The sequence below is a fragment of the Danio rerio genome, chromosome 1 (genome assembly GCF_049306965.1).
Source record: "Danio rerio strain Tuebingen ecotype United States chromosome 1, GRCz12tu, whole genome shotgun sequence".
In the NCBI taxonomy this organism is placed as follows: domain Eukaryota; kingdom Metazoa; phylum Chordata; class Actinopteri; order Cypriniformes; family Danionidae; genus Danio; species Danio rerio.
Window position 1 is genome coordinate 12,008,856 of NC_133176.1, and position 27,585 is coordinate 12,036,440.

General features: G+C 37.6%; 1 protein-coding gene across 20 annotated transcripts in view; it reads right to left on the minus strand.

The window, feature by feature from the left end:
* The window catches only part of trpc5a (transient receptor potential cation channel, subfamily C, member 5a), a 137,426-nt gene extending 114,870 nt beyond the window's left edge, over nt 1–22,556 (minus strand). For 2 of the 20 annotated variants that reach the window (XM_073945151.1, XM_073945159.1), the window contains exons 1-4: nt 22,232–22,556; nt 21,960–22,074; nt 21,706–21,882; nt 14,665–14,769 (exon numbers count right to left, since the gene is read on the minus strand). The gene's annotated coding sequence lies outside the window, so the exon portion shown is untranslated. 20 annotated transcript variants of the gene reach the window in all.
* Nucleotides 22,557–27,585: the final 5,029 nt, after the last annotated feature.

The window sequence follows — 27,585 nt, forward strand, 5'->3', positions numbered from 1 at the left end:
TGGTCCATGTTTGGCCCTTGACTGGGAGCCAGACTTGGTCCAGTCATGTACCGTAAATCACTGCACCATGTGGGCCAAGAAAAAGCTGATAGTGTGGGCCAAAGACATTTTGCTATGTAGGAAAAATCCCTATATAATTCCTAATCACTAGGATCAGCACAGCTGCATAGAGGTTGTGTGCCTGGGGTGTTGCTTTGTTGTTCCCTCCTCCCCTTTCTGTTTTTATTTGTTGTTTGCTATTCTTCTAAAATCTAGGTGTTTCGATTGGCTCGCAGAGTTTTAATGAGTGGACCACTGAGGCAAGGATGCGAGTCATTTAAGCGCTTCAGTGATGACTTGCACCAGATTGGGGGGAATCCTCAACGCAATCTCACTGCAATTCATAACTTTTTGATAGATAAGGGACCAAGCTGAAAGAAAATGAATGAATGAATGTTTTGAAGCATGTCTGCTGTTTAAAATAATACTTTTTATACTAATTATTTATTAATTTTCTTTTTGGCTTAGTCCCTTTATTAATCTGGGGTTGCCACAGTGGAATGAACCACCAACTGATCTAGCATATTTTTTACGCAGCGGATGCCCTTCCAGGTGCAACCCATCTCTGGGAAACATCCGTACACACTCATTTACACTCATACACTTCGGACAATTTAGCTTCCCCAATTCACCTGTACCGCATATCTTTGGACTTGTGGGGGGAAACCGGAGCACACAAAGGAAACCCATGCAAACGTGGGGAGAACATGTAAACTCTACACAGAAACACCAACTGACCCAGCCGAGGCTCGAATCAGCGATCTTCTAGCTGTGAGGCGACAGCACTACCTACTGCACCACCACGCCACCCCTTTTTATACTAATTAAATTGTGTAAAATCCTAAGAGTAAGTCACTTTTCAATAGAAAGTCTTTGGATTGTTAATTATCTATTAAGTGCTCCCTCCTTAATCGCAGTAGTTATGTTCTAAATAATAGATACTAATTCTAGTTACGTGCGAAGTAGTCAACTTTATTTTTTTACAACTATTATAGATGTTTTAATGCTGTAAAACCCTTCACTACACACCTTATACACTCTCTTGTTTGAACACTCTCTTTATTGAAAATAAATCCAGTATTATAGAATGAAACCAAAGTTCAAAACGATTTGATCTTCATTTATTTATGTATTTATCCAGTAATGGCGCTCTACACCCTTGTAACACCCTACTTTGGCATGTCCAGAAGTTCAACTTTTGGGTGCTCCCGCAGGTGCCTTTGACAGTGCAGTATGTTTTGTTGACAATATGGGGAGAAAACTTGCAAACATACACTACAGCATTTTAGAGTCACACTGCTAGCGATCAAAGATATATGTAAATTTGGCAAGCTGAATGCATTCTGTACTGTACAGGAGACACGGCACAGAGGAGATTGATTGACAATGGTTTACAGCCAATCACGATGCAGAACACAATGTGCTAATCAGGACGCAGAACACAATGCACTGTAAAAAGAAAAAGCATGAAAAAAAATTGGTGAAACTGCGAGACTATGAAAAGTGAACTACGTTATAGCGAGGGACCACTGTGAACTAAAAGGTTAAATTGGAGTGTTGGGAAAACATTTCAGGTATGACTGCGAGATTAAAAGAAGGAGTATCTGTAGTACAGATATGATAAGGCTGAATTTAAAGCACAGTTTTCTTTTACAGGATGCTTGGGATTTTGTTTGTGCAGCTGATCTGTTATCAGGGACTATAACGTAAACAATAACAAAGAATAGATTTATGGTATAGTATGCATTGAAGGATGAAGTACACAAATTATGTACTCGAGCACAAAGTACACGATTTACAAGTATATTTATTTTTCAAAACGGTTCTGTTTTCTTGTGAGTTCAGGCAGCAATAACTCATCTAACATTTAGCCTGTGGAAGATTTGACTATGAAGTGACCCACAGAGTGTGATCATAAGTAGTAGGTAAAATATTACTTATCTGAGTACATTACAGCTTTTTGTTTTGATACGTTTCCGCTCTGACAAATCAGAGTAAGCTCTATCAGTGGTAAACGTTCAAGAAACCCTCAAGTACTTTTCTTGAGATTTTAACAGATTAGTGCATGTTGAGCATCAGTTAAGATAATGTTAGCACCTTTCAGCTTTAACTATGGGGAAAACTGGATAATTTGGAGCTTTTATCAGCTAATTTCATTTTCCGGGTTTAAAGTTATTTTTGGGGCGGGATCAAAATTAGTGACGTAGAGCGAATCTGCTAGTGGAGTGATGACACGTCGGTTTCTCATTATTATTTATAGCAGAGTTTTCTTATCCCATGAGAAGACCCTGCTTCTTCATTATTCATGAGAGCACATGTTTTCCGAAGGCAAGGCAGACATTCCAAGTTGTGAGACCCAATGACTGGGTGAGACCCATTATGTGGTCTGTGTTTGTTTGTTTTCATGAGCCACAAGGTTTGTTGCATGTTTTTCTCCGCAATGCTATCAGGGCTGATACAGCAAAGCTGTTTGTGTACAGCAAGCATTTTTTTGTCGAGAGAGCTGTAGGAGAATTGGAGAATGGTGGACTTTGTCTTTTATCAGTTGAGTTCGTTACTATTCAGACACATTGCCTATTTCTGCGCTGCTGTGTTCACCTATGTTTAAAATCCTCCAGATTACCGGCAGGGCTAATAGTTGAAATAAATAGGGCTAAGAGACCTGCTGCACAGCTATCCACTGTGTCTGCATTCAGACCCGGGGATTCAGGAGGAGAGAAGTCCTCCTCATTTATAGTGTTCATATAAACATGATTATCCTTATAATGATATAAATTGTGTTTATGTGTATATGAAATTACGAATAACAAATGTAGCAGGACACTAAATTACTGTTGCATTTTAACTTTGTAAACTATAAGATCATGCATCTCACAGATTGTGTCTGATTTTGTGAGCCAACTGACAACAGTTGTTCGCTCCTGTCTTTCTCCCCTGCTCTGTCAGCCATGCCCACTCCTCCCAATGCTCTTAACGCTCCACAACCATTATGATGCTTTTTTTTTTAATTCTGAGGTAGACTAGAACCAAAAGAGGGGGGATTTCATCCCCCTTTAAATGAAGAGAAAAGGTCAATCTCATAGATTCATTTACCTTACACTTTTGATTTAATTTAATTAGCATTTTCTGAACTTCAGCATTACCAATAATTACTCAGGTTTATTTGAATGCATTTACAAATCACAAGATTTACATATTCTTTTGCAGGGGTTTATCTACAGCAAATTATATGAGGGATTTAACTGTGAATTGACCCACAAATTTCTCCACAAAATTGGGTAAAATATTACTTTTCTGATTGCATTACAGCTATTTATTTATTTATTTACATTTTTGTATGGTTTGTAATGCATTATGATTTCTTTAATCAGCTTCCTATGCTTGGATAGATATCGTCCGTACTGTTTATTGTAGGAAAGGATGAAGCATGACTTGGCAAAGCATTTTATCTGCAGTTTATCTTGGAGGCAACTTTTAATTTATGCAGTACTACAACTGAAAACTGCAGAGTTGACAAATCATAGCCTTTAGAAAAGTGCTTATCACTGTCAAATGAAGAGAAAAGCTCAACTTTACAGATTCATTTACCTTGGAGGTACAGGTATGCGTATTTACAATACATGATAGAAGGTTTTTGGCATTTACTTAATTATAAGGGGAAATAAAAAATGAAAAATGCTTTATTGCTGATGAAAAAAAAACAGAAATTGTAAATTTAAATTTTTTACAAGGAAATTTTTAGTCAACATTTCAGGTTGAATTCATTTGACATGACAGAATCATTTGAGTGAGTCATCATTTTTGAGTGAATCGTATTTCAAAGTCATTAAGAAATTTTTCAATGAGGTGTATCTATATTGAAGTATAAAGCAACATGCTACAATTACTTTTTTCATTTATACCAATGTCCATTTGCATTTTAAATGGTAAACTAGAACCTAAAGGTTGTTGACAAACTGATGTTGGAGAAAGCCAACATGACTGAGAATCTGGGAATGGCATTGGCAGAAACCACAGCAGTTGCTAGGCACTTTCTAAAATGTTTATGGCATTGCTAGGTGGTTGCTAAGCAGTTGCTAAATGGCAACGCTCTTGTACATGTTTGACCAAATGCTAATATTTAGTAGGCATTTCTAGCATAAGGTATTGCACTTAGATAATCATGTAGCTAATTGTTGTTAACACTTGGCTAATATTATCTTTGTTACCATGCATAGTACACAGGAAGTTTCATTTTGCTAGCATGAGACAAATAAGCCAATACCCAGGTCCCTACAATGTTCTGATGTAGAGATATTGCTGTTTTTAAACGGTTGCTAGGTTGCCAACTTTTGTTGCTATGGGGACAATTGACAGCTTAGTGACAATACATCAAAGCTTCTTGCCATGTTGAGTGACATAAACCAACCACGATATTTCTATGACAGTTAAACACTGGAGTAGGACATTAAGTAAAAACGGCTTGCCATATTTCATAGACAATATAATACTTTGTAAGTGTGAAAGTGATACATGCAAAAATGGCTGGCCATATCAGTAACAAAAAAAAAAAAAAACCTTTGTAAAAATGGTTTGCCATACGAGTAACAAATAGAGTTTAGGTCAATCTTGCAATATTTTGAGAAAAATAATGCTTAAAAAAGGATATATTTAAAAACTATAAGTCTGATAAACCTGAAAATATAAAGCAACGAAACCTAATGCAGACACAGCTTTTGGCCAAATCTGGGGCTTCTATATGCCTGGATTATTAAAATGTAATATTTAACATTTTTTACTCAAAAACGATAAGTCTGGTCGGCATGAGGAGATATAGCAACAATCTTAAATGCAGAGGGCACATTTTGGATATTGTAGCATGAACGGCCTAGGAGGAGATGAGTTTTTCTCAAGCCAACATAACTAGCTTTAAGAGTCTTTTAAATGCCACTGTTGTTGGTAAATGTTACGCCTCGTCTTTTTAATATGGGTGTATCGAGTCCGAGACAAATGTGCTGTTTGAGGCAAATTGTTCTGAAAAAGACAACCAAGTAAATCTCAACTGAGCTCTGTTTGGTTTAAATCTTCATTTATATTACAATTAAAATTACATTGACAATCCATATGTGCAAATAATTACATAAGCTAGTCTATGGGTATATTAGACAAATTGTCCTTTAAAAGTTTGAAAAGTGACAACAAAACTCACACGATAATTGGAAATTACAAAAATAAAATGCTGTATTATGCAAAAACCATCAAGCTGACATTTTATGTGGATCAATAGACACAATGGATTGTTTTATTCATTCATTCATTCATTTTCTTGTCGGCTTAGTCCCTTTATTAATTCGGGGTCGCCACAGCGGAATGAACCGCCAACTTATCTAGCAAGTTTTTACGCAGCGGATGCCCTTCCAGCCGCAACCCATCTCTGGGAAACATCCACACACACACATTTACACATACACTCATACACTACGGAAAATTTAGCCTACCCAATTCACCTGTAACGAACCAGCGACCCTCTTGCTGTGAGGCGACAGCACTGCCTACTGCACCACTGCCTCGCCCCATCATGTTTTAGCTTTGTGAAACTCATGTGATTTTTCCAGCCTGATCTCACGAGGAAACGCAAGTATTTTACGCTTTGTGAGTTTAGTGGACAATTCGTAAAGGAGGCATGGCACCCAACCCCACCCCTAACCATCATTGGGTGATGAGCAAATTGTGCTAAATTGTACAAATTAGATCGTACGAATTCATACGAATTAGCAACTAAATCAAAAAGTTATGAATTGCTGTGAAATTGCGCTGGATTTTTCTGTAAGGGCAAAAAAATAAATAAAATAGCATTATCAATTTAACAAGCAAAGCAGTGGAGTAGTAGGTAGTGCTATCGCCTCACAGCAATAAGTTCACAGGTTCGAGCCTCGGCTGGGTCAGTTGGCGTTTCTGTGTGGAGTTTGCATGTTCTCCCTGCGTTCACATGGGTTTCCTCCGGGTGCTCCGGTTTTCCCCATAGTCCAAAAACATGTCAGGTGAATTGGGTAGGCTAAATTGTCCGTAGAGTATGAGAGTGTGTGGATGTTTCCCAGAGATGGGTTGCGGCTGGAAGGGCATCCTCTGTGTAATAACGTGCTGAATAAGTTGGAGGCTCATTCTCTTGTGGCGACCCCAGATTAATAAAGTGACTAAGCCGAAAAGAAAATGAATGGATGAATATCAATTTAACAAAATATAACTATTTTCCCACTCATCTTCCATGTATCAATATGGTTCATTTGGCATTTACAATATTGCCACATTATTCTTTCTAAAGAGCACTGGCAGTTTCAGTAATGGGCTCTCTGATTTGATATAAACTGTGTAAGCAGCTTGTATGAGTCTGGGCCTCGATAGAGGTGACTTCTGCTGTTCTCCAACACTCAGTCACAGCAAAGCCAGACAGCAAAAGCCACCAGACACCCTGCGATTCTATTAGATTTATTATCTTCTCACAAAGTAAACCTGACCTTCTCTCTTTGTTCGCATTTCTCCCTTTCCTTCTTCCTCTCCTTGTGCCTTTTCACTGTATACTTTTTGAAGAATCTATGCTTTGGTTATTACAAATGAGTCTCTTTCATCATCTTCATGTGCTGAAAGATGCCTGATGATAACCAAGCATGGAAGAAAAATGTATACTTTTATATGATTTATTCTTCAAGGCCTCTTTTTTGCAGCCCAGGCTAACTGGAAATGCATTCCTCGGCCTACATTCCTCAGAAAAATATAGAATATGTGGCTCTAGGTACGTTTCGTGGCATGTTACATATGACAAATCCACTAGAAGTCACTTTTTCCTAATCTGAAATAAGTTTCTGTACAATGTCTTATAAATTTTAGATACATGTCCTAAACCCAACCAATAGTGAAACCACATAGCTTTACCTTGTTTTTGCTTTTTTTGTGGAAATGTGCTTCACTGAACTCAAAACCGATCACAAGTAAAACACCATACAAAGTAAGCTACTGAACACACTGACCACATATGGTTGTACATATGGAGATAGATAGGAGAGTAACTCAAATAACCGCTCATTACAACCGAGCTATGCAGAAGAGCATCTCTGAACACACAACATGACCAACCTCGAGGCAGATGGACTACAGCAACAGAAGACCACTCTGGGTGCCACTCCTGTCAGGACACTGAGGATACAATTGGCACCAGCTCACCAAAATTGGGCATTAGAAGATTGAAAAACGTTGTCTGGTCTGATGAGTCTCGATTTCTGTTGCAACATTCAGATGGTAGGGTCAGAATTTGCCATCAACAACATAAAAACATGGATCCATCCTGCCTTGTATCAACGGATCAGGCTAGTAGTGGTGTAATGGTGTGGGGGATATTTTTTTGGCATACTTTAGGCCCATTAGTACCAATCAAGCCGTGTGTCAATCACACAGCCTGTCTGAGAATTGTTGCTGACCAAGTCCATCCATTTATGACCACAGTTTACCCATAATCTGATGGCCACTTCCAGCAGGATAACGCACTATGCCATAAAGCACAAATCATCCCAGACTGGTTTCATGAACATGACAATGAGTTAACTGTACTCAAATGGCCTCCACAGTCACCAGATCTCAATCCAATAGAGCACCTTTGGGTTGTGGTGGTAAAACAGGAGATTCGAATCATGAATGTGCAGCCGACAAATCTGCAGCAACAGCGTGATTCTGTCATGTCAATATGGACCAAAATCTCTGAGGAATATTTCCAGTACCTTGTTGAATCTATGCCACGAAGGATTAAGGCAGTTCTGAAGGCAAAATGGGTCCAACCTGGTACTAGTAAGATGTACTTAATAAAGTGGCTGGTGAGTGTATATTACAGATAAACAAAATATTGTAATGACATATTTTCCTATATCGTAAACATGTTTGGTGTTGTACAAAAAAAAAACTGCACAAAAACAAATCCTTTATATGTTGATATTATGTCTCTGTATATATTACTAGAGTAAAAAGGGATAAAAGTTGTTGTAATACTGCCCCACAGAGTTCATTTTATCTTGAAACTTCATTTAAGCATATGGTGAAGTACATTTTTGCAGTTTCACTAAATTAAATTATGCCTGAAGACATATTTCCAAAGAGCCTATGTTGCCTTTTTGAAAGCTTGGATGCTAAAATGACTGAACAATAAGGATCTGATTATCATTCTGCAATTGCTAAAAGCCTGATAAGCCACAATTTTGGGGGAGTGAAAACACAACTGTGTTTGCCCAAATCTGTTTGTCTTATGTAATACGCCATTAAGCGGTGTAATCTTATTTGAGAGACTCTGTCAGTCACTTATAATCAAGGGTTTGAAAGGTTGGACCCTGATGGCCTCTGTGCAATTTCATTACAACCATGGAGATGGAAAACTGGGGACAAGGTTAAATTGATCCCTGGAGACATTAGTCCAAATGAACCCTTCTACAAACTCAAAGCATTGCTCAAAACGAACGGTATACTGTAAAGATTTCTTTTATGTCACCTCCTAATAGTGTTGTTCACACCAATTTCCCCTTTTCTCCCCCTTGGTTCCCTTGAGGCAATGAGCATGGACAGTCCATTTGGGACAAACACTTTCTCCTGCCTCCCTTTTGTTTCCAGCACCCAGACCAAACGTTGATATCATTCCCCAGCCTTCAGTGACGGGCAAATATTATTCATTAATCTGTAGCCTTAAGTATTGAGGTATCTGTGCACATCCAATGTCTGTTTAATGCAGTATAAAAATGGTAGTAAACTATGCCACTGACCAATCTTAGGGCGTACTCACACTATGCTATCCGAACCGTGCCCAGGCGTGTTTCCCTGATCGTTTGAGTAGTGGGAGTGCTCTGAATCGAGCTCAGGCACGGTTCACTTGGCCGGCCCTGGTCCAGTTGGAAGAGGTGTGCCAGAGCGTAGTTCACTTGGGCTTGTAATGTGAGTGTTAAGCACGCCTGAGCCCGAAACTGAAGACGCAATGTGACTTTTAAGAGACTGTTTCATATGGATTTATTAATCATTCTAACTGTTCAATGAATGCAAACTGTTTGAGTATTAAAGACACAAACCTCTCACTGCACGACAGCTGCTAGTGAAATTAGTTTATAAATAAACTACACTCAGGGCTGATTTAAATCGTATTCTAAAAAGGCAATGGCACATGATAGAAGGAATATTTTCCATATTAAAATGCGTTTATTCTAACCCACACCTGAAATTTATATTTTAGAAATGGTTTTATTTCTTGCAGCTGAACAGCAGAAAACCTGATGACATGATCACCTCAGGTACACCTCCTGTGCTTTATTCAGTGTTGAAAGCTCATAATGTGAGTTTGAATGCCGTTTTACATTATTATAATGGCCATATAAAAAGCAGCAGATCTTAAAAATTAAATAAACTGTTTAAAATTGAACTTTAGAACTGTGAAATAATACAAACCAACACATATCAGTGATTCAGCTTGTACATAAATTAATGTTTAATATGTATTAACTAGATTATAAACCTTACCATTTCGTGAGTGGGTACATATTCTGTGTTTCTGAATAGCTGTTCATGTTTTGTCTGATGCAAACAGCCAAATTGTTTATCGCTGCAAATCTCATTACATTGCAAGTTATTAGGGTGAAGGGTTACAATGTAACCTGCTCACTTAATGTTTACATTCGTAATGTTTATATTATTTTCTAATTAATAACCTAATGTGGAATTCTGAATCTGCTTCTCATTTTGGATACAGTTACGGACCGGAGGTCGCATTTCGGTCACGGACGCATGCTTTGAAAGCCTTCCTGACTGACTGAATGAATGACATATGCAGTCTTCCAACAAGCCAACCCGAGATGCTAAAATATATTTGGTTAAAAGTGGCAGTGGGCAGGTTAAAGGGACCAAAACAAAAAGATAGATGTTTCAGCACATAACGTACATTTTCAAAGCAGAATATCTGACTTTAGCATTGTTTTTTAGATAAACAAGGAGGGTCACATTTCTTAAACATCTGCAAAACATATTATGGTATTTGTATGCTTTTGAAGAGTCGAACACTTTCATTCAGCACCTTTAAATGCAGTTTGTACCACTCTAAGTGAAAAGAAACATTAAAACAGCCTTAAAAATCCACAATTTATACTGTTTTTTTTTCATATTTCTATTATTCAGTTTATTAATTTCAGTGTTTGTTGTTATTATTATAAACTCATGATTTCATATTTAAATCATTAACCTTATATAGCATTATTTCTGAATTCACAATGTGTGCTTAAATGCATTTATGCAGCATTTCAAACGCACCTAATATGCCACTTCAGATGCAGCTTCTCTGCTGCAGTGTAAAGTCAACACCACATGCATTTATGCATGCCAAAAATAATGATCTTTGTTTACATAACCATTACAGTCTAAAAAGTTGAACTCAAGCCTACACTGCAGCATTAGGCTCTAGTGGGATGACTCTTTCAAGATGATGGAAACCAAGAACACCACTACAAAAAAAAAAAACACACCATTAAAATACAAATTCACGACGTCAGACCCTATTAACTAAACTGAACATAAATGTTATAACAACTATCATTCGAATCCTTGCCGACAATTCCCTCTGAATTATTACTGAGCTTTCCCAACTCATTGAAAATCCTCATTAAAAACGCTTCATTTACTTTACAGACCTAGCTCTGTTCCACGCACCAATCTCATTCTCCCTCAGCTCCCTTGAGGCGATGAGCATGGACAATCTAGCAGGACAAACGCTGTCTACTTCCTAACCTATGTTTCCACACGTACAGTAACAGGCGCCTGGAACGAGAGTATAAATCTTTGATCACACTCTTCAGTCCTCAGAGAACAGCGGGTATCAATAATTATTCTGTAGCCAGCAGTGCAAATCGTATAGATGCATTAATGTGTGTGTGTGTATGTGAGTGTATAGATAGCAATCTGCCATTTTTAACACAAAGTGTCTCATTTAACCCTTTTCAACTTAGATTTTATGGGTTTACTAATAAATTACGCCATTAGTGGTAGGTCACTATGGGAAAGCATTTACAAGAGCAATTTATTTAATGTACTGTTTCCATAAACGATTCATCAGCTATTTGTTCTGATGTGAGATATGGGTTTAATCTGCAGACAGCCACAGATCAGAATAAATCTGCCACCTAGATTGCAAATATATATACATATATAAATGGATTAGATTGATAACAACACTATTACAGACTAGTATTGTTGCATAGTTATTGTGCGCTTGCATTATCATAATTAAAGAATGTGTCAAATAGAATAAATAAATTCAATGAAACACTTGAACATCAAAAATAATCTGTAAAGGTATGGTCAATAAAGAAACAACATCATGTGATCCTTAAGTTGAACTCAAACCAACACTGCAGCATCAGGCAATCACGCAGTAATCGGGGTAATTAATGATAATGGAGCCCCAACATGATATCCAAGTTAATTAAAGACCCTTTAAGTAAACAGAACATGAATTTTCTGACAGCCCCTGGCTCATGAAGATGCCCAAATCATTCAAATCTGCCCGAAAACGCTTCGTTTACTTAACAGGTCAGCTTTGGGTGGTCAAACGCACGCACTGGCACCTGCAGATGTAGGTACGAACGCGTTTGAGCGCTTTCACTTTTTGCGACGCATCAAATGACGCTCGACAAAAGACGCTTCACAACTTCGACGCGAATGAAACGAATGCGTTGCTTACCTGATGCGCCTTACTTAATGGATATTCAATCCCCCCTTGTATCGACCAAGGGGTCTCTGAGGAGGCTGTTCCGTGGTCTTCTTATGTGGCAGGAGAGTCTGGAATACTATTTATCACTGGCGTCCTTACGAGATCCCCATATTCCCCATGTTGTGCCAAAGGAACGCGTGCGGCGAATGAACATAAGCCTCTTTTCCTTTCCTCTGTTTTCCTTTCTCACTCTCCCTCTCTCACACATGCATTAACACGCACTGCACACACGCCCCAGTGGGCTCTCCGCGCGTAAACGCCATGAGGAGCATCCCTGACTCCAATGCGCATTTCATTGCTCCTATACGCGCGGCTTTTTTTCCAGCGTCTTCAACCCAGCGACGCAGAGAAATACTGAGGTTTGGCCAGTGGAAAGGCTGTTCGACTCACGTTGGCAACGGACGCTAGATACAGGTGGTTTGGCAAATCTCCGACGTCTTCTTCCCAAAGTGCGGAGCGAAGAAAATCTCAAAAAAGCAAGTGCGTCTCGCACTCGTATGGCGGCATCTTGTCTTCATATTGGGCTTCGCGGCAGCAGCAGAGATTCCAGCGTTCGCGCGCTGCGGTTGTCATGGTGTCAGACAGAGAGATGCTGCTGTGGCGCTTGACTCGTGACATCACACAGTCGTTAGAATTGCTACAAGTTTTCTTTTATTGGTTAGCACTTAAGGGGTTTCCCTTCTTATAATTTAACTCTTAGATGATGGAGTTGGAGATGGTTTTACTACGGTATTTAATCCCCTCTAGCAACAGGGTGATGGTCTTGAGCAAACGAAAAAATTTCAATAATCACGCTGTGCCATCATTTATTTGGCAATCGTTACAAATCCGTGTGCCTTTTTTACAAGTTGAATGAAATAAGTGTAAATCACTGTCTTTTAATTGCTCGTTGTCAGACCTAATATGGCACAATTTTCACAATCTAATTGCAATTAGAATATTTGTTTTTTGGTCAAACGTTTATTTTATGATTTTAAGTAATGTAGTGAATTATTAATGTTGCTATTAAAAGGGATAGTTTACCCAAATATGATAATTTTCTCATCCTTTACTTGGTCAAACCTGTTTCTTCTGTTGAACACAAAATAAGATATTTTGAAAAATGTTGAAAACCAGTAACCGCTGACCCTTGTAGTTGTTTTTCCAACCCAGGCTCATTCTGAAAATATATCACTATATACATTTCTGTAGAGTGACAAATACGTCCCAGGAGACTTTTTTTTTTTTGCAGTTTTTGTTTTTGCGAATCCACCAGAAGCTGCTGTTTACACTTTTTAAGATCTCAAATTTCTCTTGCGAGTGCCATTCGTGCCTGCTGTTCTTGTGTAAATCCACCAGAGGGCACTGTTGACTGACTGACTTAACGATTGACTGACTCACCCTCCTCCTTCACTAAACTCAACCAATAGTGTCTTCAAAAGCACAGATTGACCTTCCCACCAGCTTCCCAAAACCCAATCGACAGTTTTCAAAATCAATCTAAAAGAAGAAAAGCTTTTGCCTTTTTTTTTTTTTTTTACATTTTCAGATTTTTCCATATTCTCTCCTCCTGTCATTTACTTTTTATTTTATTTTTTGCCTTCTGTTTTTGTCTTTTGGAATGGTTCTTCGCCGGACTCAAACCCTGTCATTGTGGTCAACTCCTCTCTGCATCTTAAGTCCACCAACGTACATGGCGAGCTACTGGATGAACTGATAACATTGGGATAGCCGTCCATATGGAGGTAAGCAGTAAGCTGGTGAGTGCGAAAAGAAACTATGTCATACCGCCCCCTAGTGTTCATTTTAAAGAGGAAATGCAGCTATACATGCTTCTGGCTACATAATTCGTGATCTCCAGAGATGTAAATATGAGTATGTTTTCAAAATGAGTCCATGTTGTGTTTTTCCTACAATGAATGTAGGCTTACGGTTTTTTAACATTTTTAAAATATCTTATTTTGCGTTCAACAGAAGAAATAAAAATGCCAAAGGTTTAAAACCACTTGAGGGCAAGTATTTTATGAGTACATTTTTATTTGTTGGTAAACTATTCCCTTTAAGTTTTGTGTTTGTATATTGTTGCATTTTACAAAAGTAGATGTAAAAAAAAAAAAAAAAAGTAATCATTTACAGAAGGGTTCCTCAACCCGGTTTCTGGAGATCTGCCTTCCTGCAGAGTACAGCTTCAACCTTGAACAAACATAACTAAACCAACTAACTAGGATATGAATGAGCACTTGGTAATTAAAGACAGGTGTGTTTCATCAAGATTGCAGCTAAACTCTGCAGGAAGGTAGATCACCAGGAACAGGGTTAGGCACCCATGAGTCATAGTATTTCAGTTTATGGTGTGTAAACCAAATTTTCTGAAAACTTTAATAAATAAATATAATAAAAGACTCATTTACATCAGAAATACAAAGTCAGAATTGCAAGTGAGAAATCCCAGATTTTTCCTTAATGTTCTGAAAATTGGATCCTAATCTCATGAAGAAAGATAACTATTTTGATTTTTAAAAGGAGGCACACTCACAAACCCTACCCCTAAACCAAGAATGGGCAAGCTCTGTCATGGAGGGCCGATGTGCTGGAGAGTTTAACTCCAACCCTAATCAAACACACCTGCTTGTAGCTTTCTAGTGATCTTGAAGACACTAATTAGCATGTTCTAGTGTGTTTGATTAGTGCTGGAGCAAAACTCTACATGACACCGGCCCTCCAGAACAGAGTCTGCCCACCCCTACTTTAAACCAACCCAGGCTCACTGAAGATGTGTGCACAAGACTACATTTTTGAAAACAGAGAAATATATACCCTGGAGTATGTGTGTTCGCTTTTTTTTTTCTTCACAAATGCACTAGAGGGCGTCATGAGTTTCAGTTTACCTGTTTTCTAGAACTGCCCTTCACCGGACTCAAACCCCAGTCCACTTTGCTCCACATCCCAAGTCTGACACAGTTCAAGGTGAGCTACAGTGCAAACCGATCATACTGGAAAAAAGCAGGGGTAAGCAGTCAGCGGTACCGCCCTGTGGCATTCGTTTTACACACAAAATGCAGCCATATGTAATCACAAGCACATATTGGTCAGTTCTTAAAAATATAGCTTCGGCCACATTTTCCCAATGAGCCTGTGTTGCCCTAAATACAACCATCATTAAAAGATGAGCAACTCAAACTAAAATACACAAGTGAGATAATATAATTTAATATGAATAAGCCATCATATCAAAGTGTTATGAATTGCAATGAGACTGCTTTGTTCCCAACTATTTGGTTTCAATTTTTTAAAAATCAGATTAAGGGAAAGCTTGGAATTTTTTCCTAGAGGGAACGTTCTGTTTATGTAAACAAAATGGCTGGGGTCCGTTCTTCGTACCTCGCTTAAATTATCTAAGATTATTTGGCAGATCCCGGATCTTTTAATCTTGATAACTGATCTCTCGCTAATTTGGTTCTTCAAACGAGTTCGCGAATCAGATTAGAATGTCTGGATAAACTGATCTGAGATCGCTGCGTGTGTTGTGAAGGACAGATCTATCGATCCTCGAAATCATGATCAGCAATGCAACGATTGGCTGACGGCACAGCAGCGTAATGACATCATCTGATTAATATTCAATTATCCATGTGAGCAAAATTACATCAAATTAGCAGTAAACGGCTTGTTAAATATGACACGCAATAACCTTCCACATTTGAAGCTGCAGGCTTTCCACGTTCATGTGTCAAGAGTATTCATCATGTATTTCAATGCAAATCAATGTATTTAGTTCTACATTTAGAAAATATTTTCTTTATTATAGTAGCCGTTTTTTAATTGGTGTAAAGAATAACTGGTTGTTTACAAAAGCATTTTCATATTGGTAAAGGTGTCTGCAACTTTTGTGAAGCATCAAATCACCGGCATATTAACTATCAAAACATGTTCATGACTGCATAAATGTATTATTGCTTTTAAAAAAGTCACATATTGTGCATTTCTATTATACACAATTTGTACTAAAGCGATCTAAAAAGTTCATATCAATAAGTTTTCTCTTTGCACCACCAGGTGGCAGTCTTTGTATTTTCATTTCAAGTGCAGATTGCATACGTTTTATTAATATGTATAACTTTATTTATTTTATTAATTACTATAATTTTATATATATAGTTTTAAAAAATTACCATTTTCCCAAGTGTATATAACTACTACTGTAATAAAATATCAGAATTCGGAACATACTTTCTGTATTATCTTTGCTTGAACTAAGCCGATCTAATCCTGTTTATATGACTTGAACCTGCTCCCGATCAGGTTTGACCTAGCAGCCCAGATAGCAGGCAGTAATCGGCCCGAGCTCGGCTGCCCTCCGGCGCCTCCGGCTCCGACTCGGCATCGGCGAGTGTTATCCGGGCCGAGTGCGGCCCGCAGCTCGCTCGCGCACATGCGGTTGTGATGCGGCTGTAAAGCACTGGCCCGATTCCGGTCAACCATATCCGGCCCGAGTCTGTCTGTAGAGTCCTGGCCGCTTCTGGCAAGGACTCGGCTGATGGCAACCGATTAAGTTCTTATTTTGTCTAGTAATCTGTTAGCTCCACGTTTAATGATAATTTGAGAAAATATTCATGGTACGATAGCAAAAAAAAAAAAAAAAAAAAAAAAAGAATATTTAGTGTGGATGGTCGCAATGTTTAGACGCAAACAAAACAATATTATTTATAAATAGATTATACATGTCATCTAGAGAAAAACTATGTAAAATTCGCTTATTTTTGCACTATTTAGCACGCTCCTGTGCTGACTGTTTTTTTTTTTTTTTTGAAAGCAGAAGTTGGTTTCATAATAAACACATGCGTTACTAAACTCCTGATCCAAACTCCAATCCAGACGGTGGCGGTAATGCTCGAAAAAGCTGGTTGTCAACCACCATGGCACGAAGATCACAAGAAGAAAAAGTTTGGTTTTTCAAAGTTTCACGTGGAATCCGGTCAGAAAGGTAAGCATTTTACTGCTTGTGTACTGTATAATTAGCGAATTTAGAGCTTAAAACATTTCCGCGGTGTTTGGTTGTAACAGCGTTTAGTAATTTAAAACAGTTTGATACGAAATGTAACTTGCTTTAAGAAACACGACTGGAGCTAATGTATGCTAACGCTAACAGTTACAAACACATCTGAAAGTTCCTTTTCCTTTTACACAATGTTAGATTGTAACGTGTGTAGTAACTGAAAACTATTTTAATTATTTTAAAGAAACATGAAACGAATTTGTGTATATGCTAACTTTGCGTTAAAGAAAGTTTCTGTAGAAGAATCCATTAACTAACTTAACTTGGCAAAACGTGTTTTTTTCCTGATTTAACATTATAAAGTACCGTGGATGTTGAAAAAATCATTGTACAGGCGTATACTTATCCAACAGTATTAATTCTGTGATTATGTGTAAATAAAAACCAATCGTTTTGGATTAATAAAATATTACTGTTTATCTTGTTTATGCAGTTAGTCACGAAAAATGATGGAAACTCGACTGTTTACTATTCTCTTTAAATTATCCAAGAGAAATATATTACTATGCACTTTTATTCATATGTTTTAGCCTATATGAATCAATTATATCTTTTGTTCAAGCTGTAATGGTCAGTTAATGTAAAACTGAACGTCTTAAAGCAGATTTTGATGCGTGTTTTTTTGTTTTTTATGTTATTGACAGTGATAAATTCTGATTTAAATGAATGGGTAACAATATTTGTTGGTTAAGTCTTATTGTTCTTGTTTAACAAAGGTTAGTGAGATCATTTTGCAGCACATCACAACCAAAGAAGTCAATGGCACACTCTTTTGAATGTGAATAGGCATGCTATAGTTGTGTGCTAAAAGTCCATTATAAGCTGTAAACTGCTGATATATTTTCAACATAGATTGAGCTTTTCAGACATTACATTACTAATTGCTTCACAAACAGCTGAAATGGTTTATTGTTATTGGCTATCATCAAACATTTTTCACAATGGTAGGTTAATCTTCATGGGTACAGAATAATGCATGTGCTTGACCATCTTACAAATCTATGTCTCAGATTCATAAGGCTGTCACTCTGCATGAATCTCCGAATAACTCTTGTGCAACCTTCTGTGTACTGATTATTTACACTATAGGTATTATATGCATTAATTAACTTTGATAGTATTTCAGGATTTGAACTTTTCTTTACGGGAGGTTAACAACAATGTGATGTTTTATTATAGATGCATATGAGGAAGCTCGACTCAAACATCCAACATCCAACCCAACTGTGATTTCTGACTGGCAGACAGATGAGGACGATGATCGCCTGTCATACACCTAAAGACAGAACAGGTTTGTTTGCAATTATTTTAAACACATACTGTCAACATTATGTCATTGATCTATTACAAACTGTGAGTTTTGCCCTGGCACTGTACTAAAGTGATGTTTTGTTTTGTAAATGTATCTGATTTAGGGACAGTATAGACACATCTATACCGTGATGAAGAAAAATTACTTGGAACAAAGAGGCTGGATAAAAGGCAGGTATGAAGATTTCAGAAATCAATGCAGCACCACAAGTACCATCACCTTCAATGACTATGGCAGAAATCTTAAGACCACCATCAAGATGCACAGATACTGTACATTCCAGTACACCAGGCGTGTCCAAACTACGGCCCGCGGCGAGGCTTTTTATAAATATCAATAGAATCTGGCCCGCTTTTCAAAAATGAACGTAATTCAATAAATAACCACCGGGTGTCGCTATTACATGCATTCAATTAAGCAGCAGTTGTTGTTATGATCTATAAATCTATCTGTCTGTCTGTCTGTCTATCTATCTATCTATCTACACACAGTTGAAGTCTGAATTATTAGCCCCTCATTGATTTATTTCTTCTTTTCTAAATATTTCCCAAATGATGTTTAACAGAGCAAGAACATTTTTACAGTATGTCTGATAAAATTTTTTCTTTTGGAGAAAGACTTATGTTTTATTTCGGCTAGAATAAAAAGCGGTTAAAATTTTTTTATGAACCATTTTAAGGTCAAAATTATTAGCCCCTTAAGTCTTCAGAACAAACCATTGTTATAAAATAACTTGCCTAATTACCTTAACTTGACTAGTTAACTTGATTAACCTAGTTAAGCCTTTAAATGTCACTTTAAGCTGTATAGAAGTGTCTTAAAAATATCTAGTCAAATATTATTTACTGTCATCATGGCAAAGATAAAATAAATCAGTTATTAGAGATGAGTTACTAAAACTAATATGTTTAGACATGTGTGGGAAAAATGTTTAACTCTCCGTTAAACAGAAATTGGGGAAAAAATAAACGGTGGCTAATAATTTAGGAGGGCTAACAATTCTGACTTCAACTGTATTTATATATATATATATATATATATATATATATATATATATATATATATATATATATATACACACGTGTCTGTGTGATGTATGTAAAATTTGGCCCGCGACAACGTTTGTTTTTTTGCATCTGGCCCTCGGTACACCTATGAACATTTACAGTCTTTGTTCTAGTGCAGTTTGAGATCAAGACAGAACTTATTGCATCTCGTGATGTCTTTGTAAGAATTGAAGACATCACTAAATTTGTTAAGGTTTAATGCAGCTAGTAAGTAAAGATCAACTAGAGAATATCAGCAGTGTCTAACCCACTGTTGTATTTACAGAAGTTGTATGAGAATAAGCTACAGGTTGATTTATACTAATCTGGTATTTTTCTTTTTTAGCACGACTGACTGAAGTTTTAAAATCATGTGACGTCATAAAGCAGCAGCTGGGCCTGATTCTCACAAAACCAAAACAGACGTGATGAAATTCCAGATGTAAACACATTTGACCTTCCTTTGGCCAATTTGATTTGGAAAAGCTTGAAAATCAACTAAAGGAGCAGCCTGAACAAATGAAGAAACTGGTAAGTTCAAGCTCTTGCTAATTTCAAAGTGTTTTAAGTTTATTTGTTTTTTTTTATTGTTTTTTTTTTTTTTTTGCTTCGTAGGTAGCCTACTTTTTTCCTATTTTTTTTTTTTTTTTTTTTACATTAGTACTTGTTCACTACTAATTATCTGTTTATCTTTTAATCACAGATGGAGTGAGGACAAATGTCCATACCACGCCACTGATAAAGAAGTGGAAAAATGCATTACAAGGTAGCTACAACTTGCCCCTGACAGGGATGGAGGAAGAAAGAAGAGAAAGCTAATGTGTCAAATGTCTACATCACTATTTTGTTTTATTTTTTAAACAACATTTTAAGTGTATTAGGATGTTCCCTGATACTTGAACAATTTGTTTCTTTCATTTGCATTTATATATATATATATATATATATATATATATATATATATATATATATATATATATATGTGTGTATATATGTGTGTGTGTGTGTTTATATATGTATGGTATGTATGTATGTATGTGTGTGCGCCAAATTCTGAAGAAACATCTTGATACATTTTTAATAAACGTAATACAAATAAAATTATAAATATAAAATTGCACAAGACGTGTATATATATGAAATGTATAATCATCTCACTCATGTCTTGCTGTTTGTGCAATTGATTTTGTTCAAGTTTATTTAAAAAAAAGTTTGACTTTATACTTCTGCAATTTTATATATATATATATATATATATATATATTTGTTTGTTTGTTTATTATTATTTTAATGTTTTATTAAAAAATGTTTCAAGATGTTTCTTCAGAATTCTGCAGTACTTTTTACAAGTTTGACTTGGATATTTTACGGATTGTCATTGGTATTTTTAAGATGTTTCTTGCTATATCTTAAATTGGTTTCTATATTTAGGTTTATATAAAATTTAGCTGTTTTTTACAAATTTTTAATTCAAGTCTATTGGTAAAACAGGGTTGTTCTGTTTGTGTGTAATTTTTAGATTTTTTGTTTAAATCTTTCTGTGTGTCTTTATTGTGTTGTTTTATTGTTGTTTTTATATTGATATTCTTGTGCACTACAAAATTATTTATAAACTTTTAGTACTATTTTTTTCTTGCAATCAATAAACGTTTAACATTTATTTATTTTGTCATTTGTCTGATTATTTGCGTTACAGAATATGTATGCAGTTTGCACTTTATTCAAAGGTTAAACGCAGTGCTTACACTTTGTGTTTACATTATAGCCTGTGTTTGCTGTTATATAAATTTAAATGGTTGTAATACCATATATCAAGTACCAATATAATACCAAAAGGTTTTATAAGGTGTATAAATACGGAGTCGCGCCAGCTCCGGGCCGCAGCGCACATTACCCTCGCGCCGATTCCGGCGCGGATGCGCAGCGTCGGCTCGCTTACGGCCGCCGCATCTGGCCCGCTTGATTCGGGCCGGAATCGGGCAGTGAGTCCACAGGCATCCGGCCCGAGTCCGGCAGCCGAAGTTGGGCCGAGGGGTAAGTCTCCGGCAGGCGACAATCTAGCCGGAACTGGCCCGAGTGTATTTTGCTATCTGGGAGAACTGTTGCTATGACAACAACTCTCGGATTAGCTTTGAAGAACGAAACGATCCTGGATCGTGTCAAATCGTCAATATCCAAATCCAGCTAACTGAGTAATCCACGTACGAAGAACGGACCCCTGGTCAGCAGAGAACATAACAGGAACCAGAAACTGATATCTTTGAGCGCACTGATTATCACAACTATGACTTGCCAACTCATAAATATGAACTTGCAGGAGGACTTGAATGACTTGCGCTCTCTAAATTGTTTATCACCCAAAATTCAAATCTGTATTATCAAACTTTCTGCAGCACACTGCATCAAACACTCGACACTATGCATCAAACGGCAACTGATCGCCAAATGGATGTCAAGGCATGACTGTCATCAACAAATAATGTTTACTGCTAAAAATCTCCTTAGTTTGACTTGCCTAATTGCAGGCAAATTCAGAGAAGTAATAGCATCCGCTCTCAAACGTGTGAGTCAGTGATGTTTGGACAGAGCGTTTGAAAATTTATGTCCCTGGGTATTGACTGGTTGTTCTTCAAGCCGCCTGCAGGCATAGATGTGATTCACAATACTCGTTTTGCCCTTATTAGCTGAGGACCTAAACACAAGAGAAACATTACAGAGTCCCGCTGTGATCTTACACTCATCACCATTAAATAATCATTAAATACACACCTCTCCTCAGCTCAATCCATCATCAAAGGGAAATTTCCCTAATCTTGTCAGAGGACTCCGGGCTCTGCTCTCTCCTCAAAATCTACATATTTCACATTGTAAAGTCTTGAAAACGCTGAAGAGGAAATCAGTAAACGGTCAGGATTTTGTATTTTTTTAGCAGCTGTTTTACTCTAGTTTGTGTGTGTGAGTGTGTGTGTGTCTGTCTGTTAATTGGTATGTCCTGGGGCATAGCCATACACTGCTCTTGCTGATTGCTGAATGTGACTCACCTGCTTCCAATCAGCTCATCTGCCTGCAGCATTTAGACTGTGGTTCTTCAGCTATTGGCTGTTTCTCAATTCCAAGAACGGACTTGTGTTCTTGTGGAGACCGGTCTTGCCAGGTGTCCTCGGAAGAACGAACTCAGGAGACCGCGAGGGCAGAGTTTGGCTGTTTCTCAATTCCAAGAACGCAGAGAACGGACTTGTGTTCTTGTGGAGACCGGTCTTGCCAAGTGTCCTCGGAAGAACGAACTCAGGAGACCGCGAGGACAGAGAACGCGTCCTTTGAGAAATGGGATGCTGCGTTCTTCCTGATGGTCATGTGACCTTCACTCGTTTTAAATGGAAATTATTTAAACATTACAGCACTCAAACAATGATTTATTGTTTCCCCCCTCTTCAAAATATATATTTTGCATAAAAACATTAGAAATATACTCTGCACAATATAAATAAAACAGATTTTAATACGAATTTCAGCAAACAAACAACTCTTAATGTGTTTATTCCTTTATTAAGATGTTCATGTTAATGTTTACTTGCACCGTTTCATTTAGGGAAACTCCTGAGGTAAATAAGTGATATCTCTGAATCTTTAATCATAAATCTAAATAAAATGCTGCGCTTCCCACCTCCAGTCGCAATGACTTCTGGGGCTTCCAGAGCGAGTTTGGTGCTCAAGTCTGCATCAGTGCGTCCTCGATATCAAGAACACATCCGGGAAGTTTCACGCGTCCTCCGTACTTGCGGTCTTGAGTATTGGAACTGAACTTAGGCAGCTGATGATGACGTTGCACGAGAACACGAGGACGCAAGACCGCTGAAGAACGCATATTGAGAAACAGCCAACGTGTCCTTTGAGAATTGAGATGCTGCGTTCTTCCTGATGGTCACATGACCTTTACGTGTTTTAAATGGTAAATTATTTAAACATTACAGCCTTCATACAACGATTTATTGTTTTTCCCCTTTTCAAAATATATACTTTGCATAAAAAAATTATAAATATATGTTGCACAATATAAATAAATTAGATTTTAATACGAATTTCAGCAAACAAACACCCTTAATGTGTTTATTCCTTTATTAAGATGTCCATGGTAATGTTTACTTTCACCGTTTCATTTAGAGAAACTCCTGAGGTAAATAAGTCATATCTATGAACTTTAATAATAAATCTAGATAAAATGCAGCGCTTCCCACCTTCAGTCTCAATGACTTCTGGGACATCCAGAGCAAGTTCGGTGCTCAAGTCTGCATCGGTGCGTCCTCGATATCAAGAACACATCCAGGAAGTTTTACGCGTCCCCCGTACTTGCGGTCTTGAGTATTGGAACTGATCTTAGGCAGATGATGATGACGTTTCACGAGAACACGAGGACGCAAGACTGCTGAAGAACGCATATTGAGAAACAGCGATTCACTGCCAGGTCGCTCAAGCCGCAGTCACACTGGAGCATGGATGTCCAAACTCGATCCTGAAGGGCCAGTGTCCTACAAAGTTTAGTTCCAACCCCAATTAGACACACCTGAACAAGCTAATTAAGCTCTTACTAAGTATACTAGAAACTTCCAGGCAGGTGTGTTGAAGTTGGAGCTAAACTATCCAGGACCGAGTTTGGGCACACCTGCACTAGAGTTTGAGCCTGCGAAATTCTTTTATACAGCTCTGCAAAATATAGGGCAGGATAAAACAAGATGATTAGACATTAAAAAAGCCAGCGATTGCTCCAAATTTGACATTTTTGTACAGAGAAGTCATGTTTTAATCTTCTATTGGTCTCATGTGATGCGATTTCATAGGTCAGAGTTCACCAAGCTTGAACTTTTTGAAAGGAGCGACATGCAAAGCTTGTTGCACAAGCTAAGAAAGATATAAATCACAGGTGTTAGATCCAGTTCCTGGAGGGCTGTAGCTCTGCAGAGTTTAGCTTTAGCCCTAATTAAACACACCTGATCAAACTAATTGAGTCCTTCAGGCTTGTTTGAAACCTACTGGTAAGTAGAGCCACCCCTTTTACCAGACTGGCCCAAAGCACTTCACAGTCATGGGGGGTCTATCCACACCACTACCAGTGTGCAGCATCCACTTGGCAGCCACAGGACAACTGCGTCTGTCCGCTCACCACACAACAGCTATTGGTGGAGTGGAGAGTGATAGAGCCAATTCGATGGATGGAGATGATTGGGAGGTCATGATGGGGAAGGGTCAATGCAGGAAATTTGGCCAGGAGACCAGGGTTACACACCTACTCTTTACGAGAAGTGCCATGGAGTTTTTAATGACCAGAGAGAGTCAGGACCTCAGTTTAATGTCTCATCCGAAAGACGGCACTCACTAACAGTATAGCATTCTCTACACTATACTGGGGCATTAGGATGCACACAGAACAAGAGCTGCATCCCAAATGGCACACTATACACTATGCACTCATGCACTATGGACTTATGCACTTACACACTCAACAGGATAGTACATGTATGTAGTGGCGTCCCAAATGGCACACTAATGTTTTTTTACTAAGCGGAAATTCAAACCGTTTCCCTGATGACGTTTGACGGTCGCCAAATCAGTGAAATAAACGACCGAATTATCAAATAATACCTGCCATGAGTATTGCCGCATTCACCATCGGGAGGCGCTATAATCACTCTCGTAGAAGAATTTTGCTCTCACCACCCAAAATAAATAAAGCTATTCAACATGTGCGTCCGATAGCTCCGCCCCTTCCGCTACGTAAGCAAACCTGCGGTCGTTGAGTGCGTGAAGTGTCCATCATTACACACTTCATTTTAGCGGCTGAATGAGTGCATCATCCGGGTAATTAAAGTGCACTTATTATTTTTAGAGTTTTCAGTGTGAACACACTACTTATACTATTTATACTACAAAATGGCGTAGAATAGCGCATAAGTATGCGATTTGGGACGCAGCTACAGACTAAGTGCCCTCTGCTGGCCTCACAAACCCCACTTCCAACAGCAACCTAGTTTTCCCATGTGATCACCCATTCAGGTACTAACCAATTTCAGTCCTGCTTAGCTTCAGTGAATAACAGGTCTTGGCCGCAGGGTAATATGGTGATGTGGCCATATTAAGGTGGATTGCCATTTTAGTATAGCTTGTGGTTTATGAACTCAGGAGTCCTCTTTACCACTCCTAAACTTTCACTGATTTAGGATTTAGCACTAAATTCTCAGTGAAATATCCTAAGTAACTGATATGTCCATTATTTTTAAGATTTTCTCTTAAAACAGCAAATTAGGAGCTACTTTTATCCTTAAGATGTTTTGTAAATTCAGCCACTGATTTTGTTTCTCACAAACTATAGTTCAATCAGCCTGCAATGCCAAACCAATGTTGGCAGCTGATATCAATGTAAAGTAGCTAAATCCTGCTATAAACTGCTAGATGACATCATGGTGGAAACTAGAAAAAGAGAGACTCGTCCAAGATTTTTCACTAGGTCTTTATTATCACCTTAAAGTTGTTAAATATCCCACCTCTACCAACTGTTTAGTCTATTCTTTTCTTAAGCTCAGCCTCAGCCAACATTCTTCACCAGTAAATGAGAGATGGACTTTGTTATCTTATTTTGCATCATATATTATTCTCTTTTATGCTTTTGGGTCCAAAAACTGTTTAGTGACAACAAAAATATATTGATTTACTTTTTTTCTGGTAGTAAAAGAGATGCATCCCCAGACATTTTAAACTAAACGTTCTTTATTAGCATTGATGGTTTTGTTAAGAACATTTAAGATTCATTAAGACTACCTACAAAATGTTTTACACAAAAGGTTTTTAAAGGATCTTCACAAAAGAGGTTTTTACAGCGATGCCATAGAAGTGCCTTTTTTTGGTTCCCCAATGAACCTTGCCAAGAAAAGGTAAGTAAGATATTATTATTATTAAAAAGGCATGGCAACATATTTTTATATTACAGGCAGGGCATCCGCTGCGTAAAACGTGCTGGATAAGTTGGCGGTTTATTCCGCTGTGGCGACCCCGGATTATTATAGCGACTAATCCGAAAAGAAAATGAATAAATGAATGAATGAATATATGGCCCATAGCCAGCCTGGTGCAAGTGGTGGTTCTTGTATTCTTAAAAAATTAAACCATTTTGCAGTTAATTATGAGATTTAAATACTGCATTTTAGTGACATTTTAAGCACTGAAATAGATTGTCGTATTGTCATCATAACCCCAATAAAATACATTTAAAAATTCATCGATAACAACTGATTAGCTGAAGTCAGACCGAAGCGACAGCCAACAGAGTATTCCGCTTGGTCTTAAAGCCTTTTTCGATGGGTTATTTTCTCTATTTATGATGGCATAGCAGTCAAAATAGGATAGATGAGCTCATGTATGGGAAAAAGGGTGGACCTTTGTCAGTGAAGGATGGGTCTTGTTTTGAACCACCCGAACTCCCCTTGCTACAGGCCTATAATGCTTTAACTTATTTGAATAATAAAAAAGTTTCAGTTTTATTTTTGAAGATAAGCAAATTTTAACTTGATGTTTGAAGTCAAAAGTTGAAATAATTTGTACATCTGATTCAACTTAATTATTTAAGGCAGAATTACTTTTTTAAAACAGTGTAATCAAAATAACTCCTTTACACTATAAAAGAACCTCAAAATATTATAATACAAAATACAAAAATATTAATTCATTCACTCATTTTCCTTCGGCTTAGTCCCTTACTTATCAGGTGTCACCTCGGCGGAATGAACCGTCAACTATTCCAGCATATGTTTTACATAGCGGATGTCCTTCCCGCAACCCATGACTGCGAAACACCCATACACTCTTGCATTCACACACACTCATACACTACGGCCAATTTTGTTTACCCAATTCACCTACAGCGCATGTCTTTGGACTGTAGGGGAAACTGGAGCACCCGGAGAAAACCTACACCAACACGCGGAAAACATGCAAACTCCACACAGAAGTGCCAACTAAGCCAGCCGAGACTCGAACCAGCGACCTTCTTGCTGTGAGGCGACAGTGCTTCACAAAAAAATACATATATATTAAGTATTGATCACTGTTATAGGAAAAAAGGTTCTTTGTTTGAGTCACTTCTGTTAGACACATTTTTATTTTAAGATTTACTGTTTTGTAAACTAACAATACTACATTAAAAAAAAGGTTCGACAAGGGTTTTTTTTTTTTCAGAATAAAGTTATAGAAATTATGTCAAACTGTAGTAACTACATGTATTTTATTTTTAGCATTGCTGCACAATAGATGTCCATTTGCTTTAGTATTGCTTCATTTGTTGAATAGGATATTTTTTTATCCAGTGGTTCAATTTAAAATAATATTGCAACAGACTTAATGGGTATAC